Source organism: Curcuma longa, chromosome 9 (assembly GCF_044706935.1).
Source record: "Curcuma longa cultivar G26 ecotype Majalengka, Jawa Barat chromosome 9, ITB_CL_G26_1.1, whole genome shotgun sequence".
In the NCBI taxonomy this organism is placed as follows: Eukaryota; Viridiplantae; Streptophyta; class Magnoliopsida; order Zingiberales; family Zingiberaceae; genus Curcuma; species Curcuma longa.
This window is the reverse complement of record NC_133869.1, coordinates 4,882,344-4,890,758: the sequence shown is the minus strand read 5'-3', so window position 1 is coordinate 4,890,758 and position 8,415 is coordinate 4,882,344. Positions and strand designations below refer to the sequence as shown.

The window sequence follows — 8,415 nt, the reverse complement described above, 5'->3', positions numbered from 1 at the left end:
GTATTCAGTAAATTTAGGCATGAGTTGGAATATATCGTGTTAGGGCAGAAGGGAGCGGCAGGGTCCGCTAGGGTTTTCGCTCGTTTTAAATTGTGTCCTTCACGAATTTCTCTCCGTGGAAGGCGGAGATTGATACTTGAGGAAAATAGGAGGTGGATGCTTTTGTCGCAACCGATGTTCCTTGCGATCCAGAATACCAACAGAAAATTCTTCGTATGTCGCATCCGCGTAGTGGCACTATACGATCCTCAAGAATATGTGTTGGATTTGGAACATACTTATGCAGCATAGAGACGTGGAAGACATTGTGCACTCCTGCTAAAGATGGAGGTAACACAAATCGGTATGCGACGGCACCAATCCCTCCAGGATCTGAAAAGGTCTGATGAATCTGGGAGCCAACTTTCCTTTTAATCTGAATCTCTTTACTCCTTTTATGGGTGAAACACAAAGAAATACATGATCACCCATTGCGAATTCTAACATTCTTCATCTCCGATCTGCATAACTCTTCTGTCGACTCTGAGCAATTAGCAGTCTCCGTCAAATAATCTGTATTAACTCAGCATCTTGTTGTAGGCTCTGCGGTCCCAAAAGTTGACATTCACCAACCTCATCCCATAAAATAGGAGATCTACATGCTCTACCATAGAATGCCCCAAATGGTATCATCTGAATAGCAGAGTGGTAACTGTTATTATAAACAAACTCTACCAAATGTAGGTGATCCTCCCAGCTACCACCAAAATCTAAGACACAAGCACGTAAAAGATCCTCTAGAGTCTAGATGGTTCATTCTGATTGTCCATCAATTTGAGGGTGAAAAGTAGTGCTAAAGTGCAATTCTGTACCCAGTGCCTTCTAGAAACTTTGTCAGAATCTCGAAGTAAAGCGTGGATCTTGATCCGAAATAATAGTGAGGGGAACACTATGGAATTTAGTAATCTCCCTACAATATAGCTCTGCTAGACGGTCAATAGATTCTATCTTACGAATCGCAAGAAATGTGCTGATTTGGTTAATCGATCAATGATCACCTAAATCGAATCATGTTTCTTCCGCGTTCTTGGTAGTCCCTGTTTGATCGAGATGGACCGGCAAGAGGGGGGGTGAATTGCCCCTGAAAATAAAATACGAATCTCTTATGTTTCCTTACAAGGATAGAAGTTAGCAGTAATCAATTAAATAAACAAGCATTATTTAAACTAAACAAATGATAAAAGATAAATACACACAGATGTACTTGATTACAACCTATGTGGTTGTAAGTCAAGGCGGTTGAAGCTCGGTGGGCTATGAAAATCTCCTTCTGGCGGAGAAGCCTTTTATAGAATTTTGAAGAACAGAGACTTAGAGAGAAAATTACAAAGAAATTGATGATTTCAGTTCTAGAATTCTAAGTCTTATTTATAGCCCAAGAGAATAGATTTGGATCTTTGATCGTAGATGAACTTTCTCTTGGTCGTTGATCCGTTGATGCGATCCCAACCGTTAATCGGAGATAACCTTAAATCTTGAGCATTGATTAAATAAGGATAAACTTTATCTTTAATAAAAGATAAAGAGAATTATCCTTAATAAAAATTAAGTATTTATATTTTATATGATAAAAGATAAATCTTATTTTTTTCTCTTTTTTTTTCAACAGCCATGACCAAAAGGTTCAAGTCTAAGTCTTCTTCTCTGGTCAAAGTCAATAGTCTGACTTTTGTTAACTTTTGTAGAATCTTCGATTGGGTGATTTTTGACCAACTGGAGTTAGGCTCACCCGAACCAGACTTCGGCCCCTCGAGTGTGCTTCCTTCCGGCTTTTTATCTCTTGGACTTCATGCACATCTTTCTCGCTCCACCGGCGTACTCTTCCGTAGCTTTCACGTCCCTCAGATTGCACCGAGTCTGTCGGGTCACTTCCCTGCGCAACCTTTCTCGTACACTACGTCTTATGCTCGACTTCCTCAGTACCAAAGTTCCTGCACACTTAGCAAAGGGATTAGAAACACACAGGACCTAACCTAACTTAGTTGATCACATCAAAACTAATCGGGGCACCAACAGTCCCGTGACAAAATCCATAGTGACATGTTCCCACTTCCATTCTGACACTGCGATCTTCTGAAGTAACCCGGCTGGTCTCTGATGTTCGACCTTAATTTGTTGACAAACTAGACATCGAGCTACAAAATCCACAATATTTCTTTTCATACCTTTCCATCAGCATGATTGTTTCAGATTTTGATACATTCAAGTACTGCTCGGATGGATTGCAAATTTAGATCGATGCGCTTCTCGTAGTAGATCTTCTTTCACAGGGAGTACCTCTGGAACACATAACTTGTCTCAAAATCGTAGAGATCCATCCACATCACGAGAGAAGTCTGGCTTGAGGCCTAACTCTAACTCACTAGCGATCAATCGGAGATACTAATCTTCCACCTGGCTTTCCTTGATCCACTCAACTAATGGAGACTGTGCAATCAAGGAGACCAATATGCCATGCTGTGTTTATCCTACCTCATTCAAATCTAACTCCGAAAATTGTCTACTATCTCAATAACTACCACTCTGTGACATGCCAATACTCCTATAGACTTCCTGCTCAACGCATCTGCTACTACATTAGCTTTTCCAGGATGGTAGTTGATAGTGCAATCATAGTCTTTCAGAAACTCCATCCACCTTCTTTGTCTATGGTTTAACTTTTTCTACGTAAACCAATACTTTAAACTCTTGTGATCTGTGAATATCTCGAAGGTAATATCGTAGAGATACTGTCTCCAAATCTTAAGTGCAAAGATGATAGCCGCCAATTCCAAATCGTGTACCGGATAATTCTTCTCATGATCTTTCAGTTGCTGAGAAGCATAGACCACCACTCGATCGTGTTGCATTAAACTTGCTCCTAATCTCTGAATAGATGCATCCGTGTACAGAATGAATCCGTCCTCTCTAGAGGGAATAACTAAAACTAGAGCACTTACCAATCTCTACTTGAGCTCTTGAAAGCTTGCTTCACAAGCATCAGACCAAGTAAATTTGACCTCTTTTTTAGTCAACCGGGTCAAAGGTGTAGCAATACTAGAAAACCCTTCAACAAACCTCCGACAGTACCTAGCTAATCCGAGAAAACTGTGAATCTCCTGCACTGATTTTAGTGATTCTCATTTGACAACCGCTTCAATCTTCTGAGGGTTTATCGAAATCCCTTTGCTAGAAATTACATGCCCTAGAAATCTCACAGAAGTAAACCAAAAAGCACATTTACTGAATGTTGCATATAGGCATTCCTTCCATAGTATTTCTAAAACCACTCAGAGGTGTTGTTCATGCTCCTCCTCTAACTGAGAATACGTACATCAAAATATCATCAATAAAAATAATTACAAAGCGGTTTAAATATTCCAAGAATACCAATTCATTATATCCATAAATGCTGCAGGAGCATTGATAAGCTCAAATGACATTACCAAAAACTCATAATGTCCGTACCGGGTACGGAAGGCAGTCTTCTGAATATCAGTATCTTGAACCCATAACTGGCAATAGCCTGAACTTATATCAATCTTTGAGTATATACAAGTACCATTAAACTGATCAAACAAATCATCAATTCTAGGTAGAGGATACTTGTTCTTGATAGTTACCAAATTTAACTGCCTATAATCAATGCAGAGCCTCAATGAACCATCTTTCTTCTTAACAAACAGAACTGAAGCTCCCCAAGGAGAAACACTAGGGTGAATGAAACCCTTGTTAAGTAACTCTTGAAGCTGGACCTTGAGTTCCTCCAATTCTTTTAGTGCTATTCGATATGGAGCTTTCGATATTGGAGTTGTATCAGGTAACAACTCAATGGCAAACTCTACTTGTCTTGGAAGTCGCAAACCCAGAAGTTCTTCTGGAAATACATCAAGATATTCATGAATTATAGGAGCATCAGGAAGTCATATAGAATTATCCACATCGGAACTCACTAAAGATAAGAGATATCCCTTGCATCCTCGAGCTAACAATTGCTGAGCTTGGAGAGCTAAGATGATAGATATCCCTCGATCAATGATCCTTGTAAATTCCCATGATGGCTAGTCTAAGGAACGAAAGGTCACCACTTTGGCTCGACAATCGACCGTGACGTGGTATTCTGATAGTCAATCCATACCAAAATAATGTCAAATTCGGTCATCTCGAACTCTTGTAGATTCACTATAAGGATACGATCATTGAAATTTAAAGGACAACTCTTGACCTCCTCATTTGACATTAACACTCTACCAGATGGTGTCAACATCAATAATCTATAAGATCGAAGGGTTGGAACCCTCTCAATCTTGTATACAAATTTTGGAGAAATAAAAGAATGTGAGATACCAATATTTATCAATATATTCACAGAAAAATTATAAACAGAAATAATACCTCAGATAACTGATCCTCCAGCTCGTTGTGCCTCCTCACGTGTCAAGGCATATACGTGTCCTACCTCCGAACCCAACTGTTGACTCCTCTGGATAAAAGAAGAAAGTTGACTCTAACCTTGCGAAGGCTGGTATGGCTGGGTTAAGGGCTGATAATGTTGGGTTGCAAAGGTGCAAACATAGTCCCACATCTAAAACACATGGGAAAGATCATGAGTTTAAAAGGATGGAAAGTATCTCCATTGGCATGAGGCCTTTTGGGTAGAGCCCAAGAGCAAAACCATGAGGGCTTAGGCCCAAAGTGGACAATATCATGTCATTGTGGAGATACGGACATCCTTTTGGACCCTACAATTGGTATCAGAGCGAGACCGCTCTTCACCGGACTAACCGCCGGATGAGCCATGATCCGGATCTAACCATGTGGGTTGAACCTTAAAAACAAAGGAAGTGGGGGCTCCCGTGTTTGAATCAAGGACCAGACACCGGGCAGGAAGTCCTAGTAGGTCGGGTAGACCGAGGGGCATGAAGTCCTGGTTGCGGCTGGGCAAGAAGTCCTAGTAGGTCAGGGTGGACCGAGGGGCAGGAAGTCCTGGTTGCGGCTGGGCAAGAAGTCCTAGTAGGTCGAGTGGACCGAGGGCAGGAAGTCCTGGTTGCGGCTGGGCAGGAAGTCCTAGTGGGTCGAAGATTCAGACATCAAACGGAGGCTTTCCGTTTGAGGGGGACCTGTGGTCCTTTGTTTGAGGGGGGGATTGTTGGGTTGCAAAGGTGCAAACATAGTCCCACATCTATAACACATGGAAAAGATCATGAGTTTAAAAAGGATGGAAGATATCTCCATTGGCATGAGGCCTTTTGGGGAGAGCCCAAGAACAAAACCATGAGGGCTTAGGCCCAAAGTGGACAATATCATGTTATTGTGGAGATGTGGACATTCTTTAGACCCTACAGATAAGGCAGTAATGAATACTGCTGGGGTGGGGTTAGTAAGTACTGATGAGGTGGAGGAAGCAGGTACTGCTGGGGCGGAGCTAGCAAGTACGACTGAGCTGGCAAGTTTTGCTGGAGTGGAGGTACAATCTGATACTCGCTCCTCACTTGGGACTGTAACTGGTAGAGTTGTGGCTGTGGAACAAACTGGGTAGGTGGAAAATTTCGTTGCTGGTGTTGCTAAAATCTCTGTGGACCTCTCTGATGTCGAGACTGTGGAGGTCGTGGCGCAGGTCGAGGCCGCTGAGACTGTGATCATCCCATGCAATGTTGTGCCCTCAAAGTACAATCTTTCTGCATATGTCCTGGCAACTTACAGTAGAAACATATACTCTGATCCAGTGAGCATTTTGATACTGTGTGATTTGAGGCACCACATTGAAAACACTTCGGAGGTATTTGGCCTTGCTGGAATGGAAGTGGATGACTAAATCTCTATGATACCTTGGACACGTTTTGTGGTCGTGAAGACTCTTTGGTTGCATCCTGGTCACGAGATCGACTACCTTGACTCTGCTGTCTCGAGTGTGATGTCTGCGAGGTTTGTCGGTTAGCTTCTTTTTCCTGGGAGACTTGTTGCCGAGTCATCTCAATAAATATTGCTTAATCCAGTGCCTCCCGATAAGTTGTAATAGGAAACCCAGACATCCTGATCCGAATATATGTTGCAAGTCCCTGTGTGAAGTGGAGCATACTATTGGAAATTAGAATCTTGTTCCATTCAATTCTTGCCAGACAAAAATTTTTTGGAGAGAGAACCTTTCCAAGCAACCTACGTCTTCGATTAGACATGTACTTGATTAATCAAGTAAGTTCTTGAGTAATCAAAACACACCTTGATCGAAGCATATGATCTTGGACTCTTGTGTTGGTATTCAGGATCCATACAAAGAAAATAATTTATGCAGCGGAATAAAATAAATTGTACCTTTCTTCTTGAGATTATCTAGGAGATGTTCTTTACCCAAAGACTTCTTGATCTTCTACTGTATTCTTCTCCTCTTCTTGGACGTTGTGTAGGCAACGATTTTCCAAGATAACTCCACCCAAATTCCTTATTTTCCTCTCTTCTAATCCGATAGCAAGAATAGGGAAGTAAGACTTCTTCTTCTTCCTCTTCTTCTTCTTCTTTCTCTTCTTCTTTCTCCTCTCTTGGCCGCTGGCCTTAGCAAGGAGGAGATCCTTGTGCGCCGACCCTAGCAAGGGATAAGGGGAGAAAAACCGAAGTATACAAAGAAGGAAGGAAGTCTAAGAGGGGCGCCGACCCTAGCAAACAAAGGAGGGGGGAGATGTTTGTATTGCCGCCGGCCCTAGAGGCTTGGAAACAATTGGAATTGTTGTGTCTTTAGCCTCTCCCTTTCCTTTCCTTTTATAGCTTTGCCATCATATAAATTTTAGGAAAAAAATAACAGAATTATTATAATTTTGTTGTATAACAAAATTTATATAATTTTGTTGGATAACAAAATTTCTTTACTAAATTTTGTTGGATAACAAAATTTAATATAATTTTGTTGCATAATAAAATTTATATAATTTTGTTGGATAACAAAATTAATATAATTCTACATAGAATTAATCCGAATTCTATTAACTGAATTCTTAACGGAATTCTAACAGAATTCTTAATAGAATTCTTAACAGAATTCTAATAGAATTGTAACCGAATTCCAACAGAATTCTTAACAAAATTCTAACAGAATCTCATGGGTGAATACGAGGCTTTATGCAGAGGCTACAACAGGGACCTAGAGGAGGAATTAGTTTTGGCCTCCTGATGAGCTTGGGCTTCCTGTGTTCTCCCTGAACACCCTACTCAAGTCCATCAATAATAACTCATACCACTAAAGGGTTATTATTGAACTACCGCACCAATCCCATATTATAATATGTGCTCCTTCTTATCATGAGTGCATTAATCTCACTGTGTTTAAGATATCGTATGTCCGTCAATTAATTGAATTACTGACAACTCAATTAATTAACTTCTGAATCTAAGAGTAGTATCACTCAAACTTTATTATCATGCGGACTAAGTCCACTTGCAGAGTTTATATGATAATCCTTATGAGCTTCTCAAGGGGACATCATCAGCCTAAATATTAGGACACAGATTTCTTCTATAATCAACAACACACCATATACATAATATTATCTCCCAACTCATCAAACCTTTTGATTTAACGAATAAATATCACCCTTTGATGAATTAAAGAAATACATACTAAGTGTATGTGCTTGTTATTATATATGGATTAAGAGCATGCACATCCATAATAATAGAGGTCTAGTTCGATTATATAGTCAGTATAAATTGAACGACCTCAAATGGTCCTGCTCAATACACACAAAGTGTACTAGTGTAATTTTATAGTCAAGACAAACTAATACCAATTACACTACAACCATTCCAATGGTTTGTTCCAGTCCATCTTGGTTGTGAGCTAGTATTTATAATTTACAAGGAACCGATAACATGATCTTCTGTGTGACACTACACACCATGTTATCTACAATATAAATTAAGTGAACAGCTGCATTAACATAAAATGTAAACATTTGACCAAAGTGATTCTCATTTCAATATTATTTTAAAATAGTTGTTTATACAAAAGCTAGACTTATAATATATATCCCAACACATACGATCATAGTCTCGAGCTACCGTATGTGAGCAGAACTCAGCAAGTCGACTATATTCTACATTATAGTTCAGAACGCTTCGGTCACCTTGCTTGAGATTCATGAATTCCTGATGTTGAACAATACAAAATGCCTCAGGAAACTATTATCTCTCGAACGTCTCTTTGAATGACTGCCAAGAGATAACCTAATTTTCGAAAATAGTCTTCCACCATGTAGATACTTGTCCTCTAAAATGGTATGCGTCTAGCTCTACCTTCTTTGTGTCGGAATAGGATATGTATCCAAAAGTGCACTCGATGTCCTCCAACCATGTACAAGCCACCCAAGGGTCAGTGCCTCCATGGAATAGTGTGAAGCGGTCCTTTGG

General features: G+C 40.2%; 1 pseudogene; it reads right to left on the bottom strand.

The window, feature by feature from the left end:
- Window positions 1–4,414: 4,414 nt before the first annotated feature.
- Window positions 4,415–8,415, bottom strand: part of LOC141834424 (uncharacterized) — a 10,406-nt pseudogene continuing 6,405 nt past the window's right edge.